Source organism: Ursus americanus, chromosome X, assembly GCF_024610735.1.
Source record: "Ursus americanus isolate L20-20 chromosome X, mUrsAme1.1.p, whole genome shotgun sequence".
Classification (NCBI taxonomy): domain Eukaryota; kingdom Metazoa; phylum Chordata; class Mammalia; order Carnivora; family Ursidae; genus Ursus; species Ursus americanus.
The window spans coordinates 58699261-58711925 of NC_142164.1; the positions used below are offsets into that span (position 1 = coordinate 58699261).

The 12665-nt window shown below is 39.6% G+C and overlaps 1 protein-coding gene across 2 annotated transcripts in view; it reads left to right on the forward strand.

The window, feature by feature from the left end:
* The window catches only part of BRWD3 (bromodomain and WD repeat domain containing 3), a 212246-nt gene that overhangs the window by 150033 nt on the left and 49548 nt on the right, over positions 1-12665 (forward strand). The gene's annotated exons all lie outside the window — the stretch shown is intronic.

Sequence of the window (12665 nt, forward strand, 5' to 3'; positions counted from 1 at the left end):
GATCTTGGATACCAGCCTTTTATCTGTAGTTTCATGTGTAAATATCTTCTCCCATTCTGTGGGTTGCCTCTTTGTTTTGATGACTGTTTCCTTTGCTGTGCAGAAACTTTTTATCTTGATGCAGTCCCACAGGTTCATTTTTTCTTTTGTTTCTCTTGCCTTTGGAGATGTGTCATGAAAAAAGTTGCTGTGGCGATGTTGAAGAGGTTATAGCCTATGTTCTCCTCTATGATTTCGATGGATTTCTGTATCACATCAAGGTCTTTCATCCATTTGGAGTTTATCCTTGTGTATGGTGTGAGAGAGTGGACAAGTTTTATTCTTCTGTATATAGCTGTCCAATTTTCCCAGCACCATTTATTGAAGAGACTGTCTTTTTTCCACTGGATGTTTTTTCCTGCTTTGTCAAAGATTAGTTGACCATAGAGCTGAGGGTCCATTTCTGGAGTCTCTGTTCTGTTCCATTGGTCTATGTGTCTGTTTTTGTGCCAGTACCATGCTGTCTTGGTGATCACAGTTTTGTAGTATAGCTTGAAATCAGGCAACATGATGTCTCCAGCTTTGTTTTTCTTTTTCAACATCTCCTTGGTGATTCGGGATCTTTTCTGGTTCCACACAAATTTTAGGATTGTTTGTTCCAGCTCTTTATATAATGTTATTGCTATTTTGATTGGGATGGCATTGAAAGTGTAGTTTGCTCTGGGTAGCATAGACATTTTAACTATGTTTATTCTTCCGATCCATGAGCATGGAATGTTTTTCCATCTTTTTGTGTCTTCTTCAATGTCTTTCATCAGTGTTCTGCAGTTTCTAGAATATGGATCCTTTACCTCTCTGGTGAAGTTTTTTCTGAGATATCTTAAGATCTTTGATGGTATTGTAAATGGAATGGATTCCCTAATTTCTCTTTCTTCAGTCTCATTCTTCGTGTATAGAAATGCAACTGATTTCTGAGCATTGATTTTGTATCCTGCCACATTACTGAATTGTTGTATGAGTTCTAGTAATTCGGGGGTGGAGTCACCTGTGAAGAGAGAGTTTTTACTTCCTTTTTGCCAATTTGAATATCTTTTATTCTTTTTTGTTGTCTGATTACTGTTGCTAGGACTTCTAGTACTATGTTGACCAATAATGGTGAGAGTGGGCATCCTTGTCGTGTTCCTGATCTTAAGGGGAAGGCTTTCAGCCTTTCCCCATTGAGAATGATATTCACTGTAGGCTTTTCATAGATGGTTTTTATGAAATTGAGGAATGTACCCTCTATCCCTGCACTCTGAAGGTTTTAATCAGGAAAGCATGCTGTATTTTGTCAAATGCTTTTTCTTCATCAATTGAAAGGATCATATGGTTCTTGTCTCTTCTCTTATTTCTTTTTTAGATTTTATTTATTTATTTGACAGAGATAGAGACAGCCAGCGAGAGAGGGAACACAAGCAGGGGGAGTGGGAGAGGAAGAAGCAGGCTCACAGCGGAGGAGCCTGATGTGGGGTTGGATCCCATAACACTGGGATCACGCCCTGAGCTGAAGGCAGACGCTCAAACGCTGTGCCACCCAGGCGCCCCTGTCTCTTCTCTTATTAATTTGACTAACACACTGATCGATTTGCGAATGTTGAAACACCCTTACATCCCAGGGATAAATCACACCTGCTCGTGATGGATAATCCTTTTAATGCACTGTCGGGTCCTATTAGGTAGGATCTTGTTGAGGATTTTGGTGTCCATATTCATCAGGGATATCAGTCTGTAATTCTCCTTTTTGAACGGGTCTTTGCCTGGTTTGGGGATCAAGGTGATACTGGCCTCATAGAATGAGTTTGGCAGTTTTCCTTCTGTTTCTATTTTTTGAAACAGCTTCAGAAGAATAGGTATTATTTCTTCTTTGAGTGTTTCTTAGAATTCCCCGGGGAATCCCTTTAGTCCCCGGACTCTTGTTTTTTGGAAGGTTTTTGATCACTGCTTCAGTCTCCTCTAAATTAATCAGTCTTTTTAAATAATCGATTTCTTCCTGTTTTAGTCTTGGTAGTTTATAGGTTTCCAGGAAGGCATCCATTTCATCCAGGTTCTTTAATTTATTGGCATACAGTTATTGATGATAGTTTCTAATGATTGTTTCTATTTCCTTGGTGTTGGTCGTGATCTCTCCCCTTTCATTCATAATTTTATTAATTTGGGTCCTTTCTCTTCTTTTTAATATGTCTGCCCAGTGGATTATCAATCTTATTTATTCATTCAAAGAACCAGCTTCTAGTTTGTTGATCTGCTCTACTGTGCTCCTGGTTTCTAATTCATTGATCTCGGCTGTTGATCAATTGCCTGCTCATGTGTGGGTTAGGCCTGTTATTCTGTTCCAGCTCCAGATTCTTAAAGTGAGAATATAAAGACTGCATTTTAGATTTTTCTGTTCCTTTGAGAGAGGCTTGGATGGCTATGTATTTTCCCCTTAGGACCGCCTTTGCAGTGTCTCATAGGTTTTCCACCCATGTGTTATCGTTCTCATTGGTTTCCATAAATTGCTTCAGTTCTTTAATTCCCTGATTTACCATATTATTCTTAAGCAGGATGGTTCTTAGTTTCCATGTGTTTGAGTTTCTTCCAAGCTTTTCCTTGTGATTGAATTCCAGTTTCAAAGCACTGTGGTCTGAGAATATGCAGGGAATAATCTCAGTCTTTTGGTATCAGTTGAGACCTGTTTTATGACCCGGGATATGGTCTATTCTCGAGAAAGTTCCATGTGCATTCAAAAAGAATGAGTATTCTGTTTTTCTAGGGTGTAGTGTTCTGTATATATCTATGAGGTCCATCTGGTCCAGTGTGTCATTCAAAGCTCTTGTTCCTTTGTTGATTTTCTGCTTAGATGATCTGTCTATTGCTGAGAGCGGAGTGTTGAGGTTCCCTAATATTAACATATTATTATCTATATGTCTCTTTATTCTGGTTAAGAGTTGTCTTGTGTATCTAGCTGCTCCCCTGTTGGGGGCATAAATATTTATCACTGTTAGAATCTCTTGTTGGATACACCCTTTGAGAATAATATAGTGTCCTTCTGTATCTCCAACTACAGTCTTTAGCTTAAAATCCCATCTGTCTGATATGAGAATTGCTACCCCGCCTTTCTTTTGAGGTCAGTTGGCATGAAAAATTTTTCTCCATCCCTTCACTTTCAGTCTGGATGTATCTTTAGGTTCAAAATGAGTCTCTTGTAGACAGCATATGGATGGGTCCTGTCTATTGATCCAATCTGCAACCTTGTGGCGTTTTTTTTTTTTTAATGATTTTTTATTATATTATGTTAGTCACCATACAGTACATCCCCGGTTTCCGATGTAAGGCTCGATGATTCATTAGTTGTGTAAAACACCCAGTGCACCATGCAATACGTGCCCTCCTTACTACCCATCAACGGTCTATCCCATTCCCCCAACCCCCTCCCCTCTGAAGTCCTCAGTTTGTTTCTCATAGTCCATAGTCTCTCATGTTTCATTCTCCCTTCTGATTACCCCCCCTTTCTTTATCCCTTTCTTCCCCTACCGATCATCCTAGTTCTTATGTTCCATAGATGAGAGAAATCATATGATAGTTGTCTTTCTCTGCTTGACTTATTTCACTTAGCATTATCTCCTCCAGTGCTGTCCATGTTGTAGCAAATGTTGAGAACTCGTTCTTTCTGATAACTGAGTAATATTCCATCGTATATATGGACCACAACTTCTTAATCCAGTTATCTGTTGAAGGGCATCTCGGCTCCTTCCACAATTTAGCTATTGTGGACATTGCTGCTATGAACATTGGGGTGCATATGGCCCTTCTCTTCACTACGTCTGTATCTTTGGGGTAAATACCCAGTAGTGCAATGACTGGATCATAGCGTAGCTCAATTTTTAACTTTTTAAGGGACCTCCACACTGTTTTCCAGAGGGGCTGTACCAACTTGCATTCCCACCAACAATGTAGGAGGGATCCCCTTTCTCCACATCCTCTCCAACAATTATTGTTTCTTGCCTTGTCTATTTTTGCCATTCTAACTGGCGTAAGGTGGTATCTCAGTGTGGTTTTGATTTGAATTTCCTTGATGGCTAATGATTTTGAACATTTTTTCATGTGTCTGTTAGCCATTTGTATGTCTTCATTGGAGAAGTGTCTGTTCATATCTTCTGCCCATTTTTTGATTTGTTTATTTGTTTCTCGTGTATTGAGTTTGAGAAGTTCTTTGTAGATGTTAGATACCAGTCCTTTATCTGTAGTGTCATTTGCAAATATATTCTCCCATTCCGTGGGCTGCCTCTTAGTTTTTCTGACTGTTTCCTTGGCTGTGCAGAAACTTTTAATCTTGATGAAGTCCCATAAATTCATTTTATCTTTTGTTTCTCTTGCCTTTGGGGATGTGTCATGAAAAAGGTTGCTTTGGCCGATGTTGTAGAGGTTGTTGCCTATGTTCTCCTCTAGAATTTTGATGGATTCCTGTCTCACATCGAGGTCTTTCATCCATTTGGAGTTTATTTTTGTGTATGGTGTGAGATAGTGGTCAAGTTTCATTCTCTTGCATGTAGCTGTCCAATTTTCCCAGCACCATTTATTGAAGAGACTGTCTTTTTCCCACCGGATGTTTTTTCCTGCTTTATCAAATATTAGTTGCCCAAAGAGCCGAGGGTCCATTTCTGGGCTCTCTATTCTGTTCCATTGGTCTATGTGTCTGTTTTTGTGCCAGTACCATGCTGTCTTTGTGATCACAGCTTTGTAGTACAGCTCGAAATCCGGCATTGTGATGCCCCCAGCTTTGTTTTTCCTTTTCAACAGTTCCATGGAGATTCGGGGTCTTTTCTGTTTCCATACAAATTTAAGGACTGTTTGTTCCAGTTCTTTGAAAAATGTCATCGGTATTTTGATCGGGATAGCATTGAAAGTGTAGATTGCTCTGGGTAGCATGGACATTTTAACTATGTTAATTCTTCCAATCCATGAGCATGGAATATCTTTCCATCTTTTTATGTCTTCCTCAATGTCTTTTAAGAGTGATTTATAGTTTCTAGAATATAGGTCCTTTACATCTCTGGTTAAGTTAATTCCAAGGTAACGTATGGTTTTTGGTGCTATTGTAAATGGGATGGATTCCCTAATTTCTCTTTCTTCGGTCTCGTTATTCGTGTATAGAAATGCAACTGATTTCTGAGCATTGATTTTGTATCCCGCCACGTTACTGAATTGCTCTATAACCTCTAATAGTTTGGGAGTGGCTTCTTTTGGGTTTTCCATATAGAGTGTCATGTCATCTGCAAAGAGAGACATTTTGACTTCTTCTTTGCCAATTTGAATACCTTTGATCCCTTTTTGTCGTCTGATTGCTGTTGCAAGGACTTCTAGTACTATGTTGAATAATAGTGGCAAGAGTGGGCATCCTTGTCGAGTTCCTGATCTTAAGGGAAAGGCTTCCAGCTTTTCCCCATTGAGAATAATATTTGCAGTAGGCTTTTCATAGATGGCTTTTATGAGATTGAGAAATGTACCTTCTATTCCTACACTCTGAAGGGTTTTAATCAGGAAAGGATGCTGTATTTTGTCAAATGCTTTTTCGGCATCGATTGAGAGGATCATATGGTTCCCGAGTCTTTTCTTGTTGATATGATGTATGCCGCTGATTGATTTGCGAATATTGAACCACGCTTGCATCCCAGGTATGAATCCCACTTGATCGTGATGGATAATCCTTTTAATGTACTGTTGGATTCTATTAGCAAGTATCTTGTTGAGGATTTTGGCGTCCATATTCATTAGGGAAATCGGTCTGTAATTCTCCTTTTTGATGGGGTCTTTGCCTGGTTTGGGGATCAAGGTAATATTTGCCTCATAGGATGAGTTTGGTAGCTTTCCTTCTGTTTCTATTTTTTGAAATAGCTTTAGGAGAATAGGTATTATTTCTTCTTTGAATGTTTGGTAGAATTCCCCAGGAAAACCATCCGGGCCTGGAGTTTTGTTATTTGGAAGGTTGTTTATCACTGACTCAATTTCTTCATAATTAATTGGCCTGTTTAAGGAATCAATTTCTTCCTGTTTCAATCTTGGTAGTTTATAGGTTTCCAGGAAGGATTCCATCTCTTCCAGATTGCTTAGTTTATTGGCATATAGCTGTTGATAAAAATTTCTAATAATCCTTCCAATTTCAATGGTGTTCGTCGTGACCTCTCCTTTTTCATTCATAATTTTAATAATCTGGGTCCTTTCTCTTTTCTTTTGGATAAGTCTTGCCAGTGGTCTGTCAATTTTATTGATTCTCTCCAAGAACCAGCTTCTACTCCTGTTGATCTGCTCTACTGTACTTCTGGTTTCTGCTTGATTGATTTCAGCTCTAATTTTGGTCAACTGCTTCCTCGTGCGTGGATTAGGCCTGTCCCTCTGTTGCTGTTCCAGCTTCTTGAGGTGAGAATATAAAAACTGCATTTTAGATTTTTCTATTCTTTTGAGTGAGGCTTGGATGGCTATGTATTTCCCCCTTAGGACTGCCTTTGCAGTATCCCATAGGTTTTGGACTGTTGTATTTTCATTCTCATTGGTCTCCATAAATTGTTTAATTTGATTTTTGATTTCCTGGTTTATCGAGTCATTCCTGAGCAGGATGGTTCTTAGTCTCCAAGTGTTTGAGTTTCTTCCAAATTTTTCCTTGTGGTTGAGTTCCAATTTCAGAGCGTTGTGGTCTGAGAATATGCAGGGGATAATTTCAATCTTTTGGTATCGGTTGAGACCTATTTTGTGTCCCAGAACATGGTCTATTCTTGAGAATGTTCCATGGGCATTAGAATAGAATGAGTATTCTTTGGTTCTGGGGTGTAGTGTTCTATATATATCTATGAGGTCCAACTCGTCGAGTATGCCATTCAAAGCCTTTGATTCTTTGCTTAGTTTTTGCCAGGGTGTTCTGTCTATTTCTGATAGTGGAGTGTTGAGGTCCCCTACTATTAATGTATTTTTATTTATATGTCTCTTTATTCTGGTTAAGAGTTGGCTTGTGTATCTTGCTGCTCCCCTGTTGGGGGCATATATATTTATAATTGTCATATCCACTTGTTGAATACTTCCCTTAAGAATAATATAGTGCCCTTCTGCGTCTCTAACTATAGTCTGTAGTTTAAAATCCAATTTATCTGATATGAGAATTGCTACCCCAGCTTTCTTTTGAGGTCCATTTGCGTGAAAGATGGTACTCCATCCCCTTACTCTCAGTCTGAATGCATCTTTGGGTTTGAAATGAGTCTCTTGTAGACAGCAAATGGATGGGTCATTTCTTTTTATCCAATCTGCAACCCTGTGGCGATTTATGGGATGGTTCAAACCATTTACATTAAGACTGATTACTGAGAGATATGATTTTAATGTTGCCATGTTGCCAGTAAAGTCTTTGTTTGTATTGGCTGTGACTTTCTGTTCTGTATCACTCTTGGGGCCTTTTTACTTTTATAGAACCCCCCGTAATATCTCCTGTAGGGCTGGTTTCATGGTTACAAAATTGGTTAGTGACTGGCGATTCTGAAATGTCTTTATTTCTCCATCAATTCTGAATGACAGCCTTGCTGGATAAAGGATCCTTGGCTGCATGTTTTTCTCTGAAAGAGCTTTAAATATGCTCCCCCAACCCTTTCTCTCATTCCAGGTCTGTGTAGACAGGTCTGACGTAATTCTGATGCTTTGGCCTTGGTACGTGAGAAATTTCTTTGCCCTGGCCGCTTTCAATACTGTATCCTTGCATCTAATATTTGCGAATTGCACTATGACGTGACGTGGCGTAGGTTTGTCATGGTTGAGCTTGGGAGGGGTTCTCTCTGCCTCTTGGACACGAATGTTTGTTTCCCTTGCTAGATTAGGGAAGTTTTCATCTACAATTTGTTCAAATATCTCTTCTAGACCCCTCTTTTTCTCCACCCCGTCATGATTCTGATGTTGGAAAATTTCATTGAATCAGTAATCTCCCGTATTCTACATTCCTGAAAGGTCTGTTTTGTGACCTAATATGTAATCTATTCTGGAGAATGTTCCATGTGCACTTGAAAACAATGTGTATTCTGCTGTTGTAGGATGGAATGTTCTGAATATATCTGTTAAGTCCATCTGGTCCAGTGTGTCATTCAAATCCCTGTTCCCTTGTTGATTTTCTGTTTAGTTGATCTACCCATTCACCTAAATGCAGTGATAAAGTCCCCTACTATTACTATGTTTTTTACCAATTATTTCTTTTATGTTTGTTAATAACTGCTTTATATATTTGAGTGTTCACATGTTGGGTACATACCTATTTACAATTTTTGAATCTTCTTGTTTGATTCCCCCCTTTACTATGCTGCCGTGTCCTTTTCATCTCTTGTTACGGTCTTTCTTTTAATGTCTAGTTTGTCTGATATTATTATAGCTACTGTGCCTTTCTTTTGACCTGCATTTGAATAGTAAATATTTCTCCTCCTCTTGCTTTCGATCTTCAGGTGTCTTTAAGTCTCAAATGCATCTTTTGTAGGCAGCACGTAGATAGGACTTGTGTTTTTATCTATTCCGACACCCTATATATTTTGATTTGAGCATTTTGTCCATTTACTTCCAGAGTAATTATAGATAGATGTGTATTTATTGCCATTTTGTTACTTGTTTTGTCCTTGCTTCTGGAGATTTCCCTGATCCTTTCTAATCTTTGTCACTTTTGGTCTCTCTTTTCCCCCGCAAAGGGTCCCCGTTAATATTTCTTGGCAGGGCTTTCTTTGCTGGTTTTGGGGTCATGAACACCTCCAGTTTTTGTTTGTCTGGGAAACTCTTCATCTTTCCCTCTATTCTGAATGATAGATCCAGCCTTGCTGGATAGGGTATTCTTGACTGCTGATTTTCCCCATTTAGCACTTTGAATATATTATGCCACTCCCTTTTGGCTGACCAACTTTTTGTTGAGAAATCTGCAGCTGCCTTATGTGTTTTCTCTTGTATGTTAAGGAATTTTCTCTTTCTGTTTTTCAGACTTTATTTTATCACTAAATTTTGCACATTTAATTTCAATATGTCTTTTTTTACATTTAAATTCAATGAATTAACATATAGTATTATCAGTTTCAGAGGTAGAGTTTAGTGATTCATCAGTTCCATGTAACACCCAGTGCTCATTACCTCAAGTTCCTTCCTTAATGTCCATCACCCAGTTACCCCATCCCCCCACTCACCTCCTCTCCAGCAGCCATCAGTTTGTTTCCTATAGTTAAGAGTTTCTTCTGGTTTGTCTCCCTCTCTGTTTTCATGTTATTTTATTTTTCCCCTATGATCCTCTGTCTTGTTTCTTAAATTCCATACATGAGTGAAATCATATGATAATTGTCTTTCTTTGACTTATTTTGCTTAGCATAATACCCTCTTTTTCCATCCACTTCATTGCAAATGGTAAGATTTTGGAGTTTTTTTTTTGATGGCTGAGTAATATTCCTTTGTATATATATACCACATCTTCTTTATCCATTCCTCTGCCAATGGACATCTGGGCTTTTTCCATAATTTGGCTATTGTGGACATTGCTGCTATAAACATTGGGGTGCAGGTACTCCTTTGAATCACTATGTTTGTATCCTTTGGGTAAATACCTAGTAGTGCAGTTGCTGGTCCCTAGGGTAGCTCTATTTTTAACTTTTTGAGAAGCCTCCATACTCTTTTCCAGAGTGACCACCAGTTTGCATTCCCACCAGCAGTCTAAGAGGGTTCCCCTTTCTCCACATCCTTGCAACATCTGTTGTTTCCTGACCTGTTAATTTTAGCCATTCTGTGTGTTGTAAGGTGGTATCTCATTGTGATTTTGATTTATATTTCCGTCATGCCCAGTGATGTGGAGCATGTTTTCATGTGTCTGTTGGCCATTTGTATGTCTTCTTTGGAGAAATGTCTTCTGCCCATTTCTTGATTGTATTATTTGTTCTTTGGGTGTTGAATTTGATAGATTTTGGGTACCAGCCTTTTATCTGATAAGACATTTGTAAATAATCTTCTCCCATTCTGTAGGTTGTCTTTTGGTTTTGTTGACTTTTTCCCTTGCTGTGAAAAAGCTTTTTATCTTGATTATGTCCCAATAGTTCATGTTTGCTTTTGTTTCCCTTGCCTTTGGAGATGTGTCTAGCAGGAAGTTGCTGTGGATGAGGTCAAAGAGATTTCTGCCTCTGTTCTCTAGGATTTTGATAGATTCCTGTCTAACACTTAGGCCTTTTATCCATTTTGAGTTTATTTTTTGTGTATTGTGTAAGAAAATGGTCCAGTTCCATTCTTCAGGTATCTTTCCAATTTTCCCAACAGCATTTTTTGAAGAGACTGTCTTTTTTTCCATTGGCTATTCTTTCCTGCTTTATCAAAGATTAGTTGACCCAATTATAGTATGTCTTGGTATTGGCCTGCTTTTGTTTGTTTTGAATGAAGTTCTCTTTGCCTCCTAGATCTGGATGTCTGTTTCCTTCCCCATTTTAGGAAAGGTTTCAGCTTTTGTTTCTTCAAATAAATTTTCTGCACCCTTTTTTTTTTCTATCTTTGTCTTCTGTGACTCCTATAGTACATATGTTATTAGGTTTCATGGAGTCATTGATTTCCCTAAATCTATTCTCGTATTACAAAATTATTCTTTCTGTCTTTTGTTCAGCTTCATTACTTACCATTACTTTGTCTTCTAGGTCACTAAGGCATTTCTTCTTCCAAACTGGTGTTCATTGAATCAAGTATGTTTCTAATATCATTTAATGTTCTCTTCATCTCTGATTGATTGTTTTTTACTCCTTTGTCTCAGTGGTAAGGGTCTCCCTGATGTCTTCTATTCTTTTTTTAAGCCCAGTTAGTATCCTTATGATTGTTGCTTTAAATTCTCCATCAGACATGTTACTTGTATTTGTTTTGCTTAGATCCGTGGTTGTGTCATTATCTTTTTCTTTCATTTGGGATGAATTCCTCCATCTTTGCATTTTGACTAAGTCTCTGCCTTCTTCTCTGTGTTATAAAAGCCAGTTATGTTTCTCGAAAGCATTGGCCTTATGAAGAAGAGATTATGGACCTGGCTCTTCAGGAAGTGTCTCAGGTATAAGCTGCTTGTACTCTGCTGTTGGGTGTTGGCTGTTCTGTCCTTCAGGCCATTCATATTCAGAGGCTCTCCTTTCCTACTGTGGGCTATGTTTGGTCCATGCCCTGACTGTGGTGAATTTTAACTAGATGTGTTCTGGTCTGCTTGTGAAAATGATTCCTGTCACCAGCTCCACCAGAACTGAGGCCCTGCAGAACACTCTCATCAGAATTTGTGGTGTGGGGAGGTGCTTCTCTGCTGGTATTCTATGGGAGGGTCCCACTGTGCTGGGAGTGAGGCAAGCCTGACTGAAAAGGGCAGTTGCACCAGAGCACAGGTGTATGGGGCTTGATGTATGCAGCTTAGGCAGCAGTGTCAGCACTGTGTTGCTTCTTGCAGGTAGCTCTGTATTTATACTGAAGGGCAGGGGAGAGAAATTGCACCAATCAGTTCCTTTGTTCTTAGAGAGGTGTGTGAATGCTGCCTCTCAGAGTATGTACTCCAAGAAGAGCAAATAATCTCCCCATTGTGTGTCCCATATGCTGTTCAGATAACTGTGTCCATACTGTCTGCACCCAGGTTGTTTGCTTGCCTTCTCTCTAGGAACAGGGCAGTGCCCTCCTGTCTCTATCCTAGTCAAGCAATCTGTTCTTTAAAGGTCTAGGTTTTATGCCTTTCTGGTTGCAAGAACTCACAAAATTCATCCCCTCTTGTTTTCCAAGCCAGTGGTTTTAGGGAAACGTCATTGTGTGTTCCCCCTTTGGGCACCTCTCTCTCTCTCTCTCTCTCTCCCCTCTCCACGACCACGGATCCCTCCCCTCTCCAGCACCTGCATTCCGTTTCTCCCCTAAACCAGGTCTCCATACTTCCTACCTTCTTCACTGAGGCCTCTGCTCTACCTTTTGTTTTGGAGTTTGTTCTGTCAGTCTTCATTTCTATTTCTGGGATATTTTCGATGATTTGATAGTTATCTAGTTGTGTTTTGGGGACCATGCAAGCCTAGGGTCATCCTACTCTGCTGCCATCTTCGTCTAAGGGGAGTAATTTTTAATTAATCTTAGAAGACTTTACAAGATATGGGGCAACTGGGTGGCCCAGTCGGTTAAGCATCTGACTCTTGATTTTGGCTCGGGTCATGATCTCACGGTTATGAGATTGAACTTCATGTTAGGCTCTGCACTCAACAGAGAGTCTCCTTTGAGATTCTCTCTCCCTCTGCCCACTTCCGCTGCTCGCTCTCTCTCTGTCTCTCTCTCAAATAAATACATCTTTATAAAGAGGACACTTTATAAAACAGCACAAGAATCTGTATATTCTTTGATCTGATGGGACTCCTCTCTATAGGACCATATTTATCCTGGTGGAATCACTAAACTTTGCATTTGCTTATATGCTTCAAGACTAGTTAGTGTGTATTAGGTAATGACAGTTGTTCAGGTAATGGAGGAGGTATATAAGTGAAACAGTGGGGGCGCCTGGGTGGCACAGCGGTTAAGCGTCTGCCTTCAGCTCAGGGCGTGATCCTGGCGTTATGGGATCGAGCCCCACATCAGGCTCCTCTGCTGTGAGCCTGCTTCTTCCTCTCCCACTCCCCCTGTTTGTGCTCCCTCTCTCACTGGCT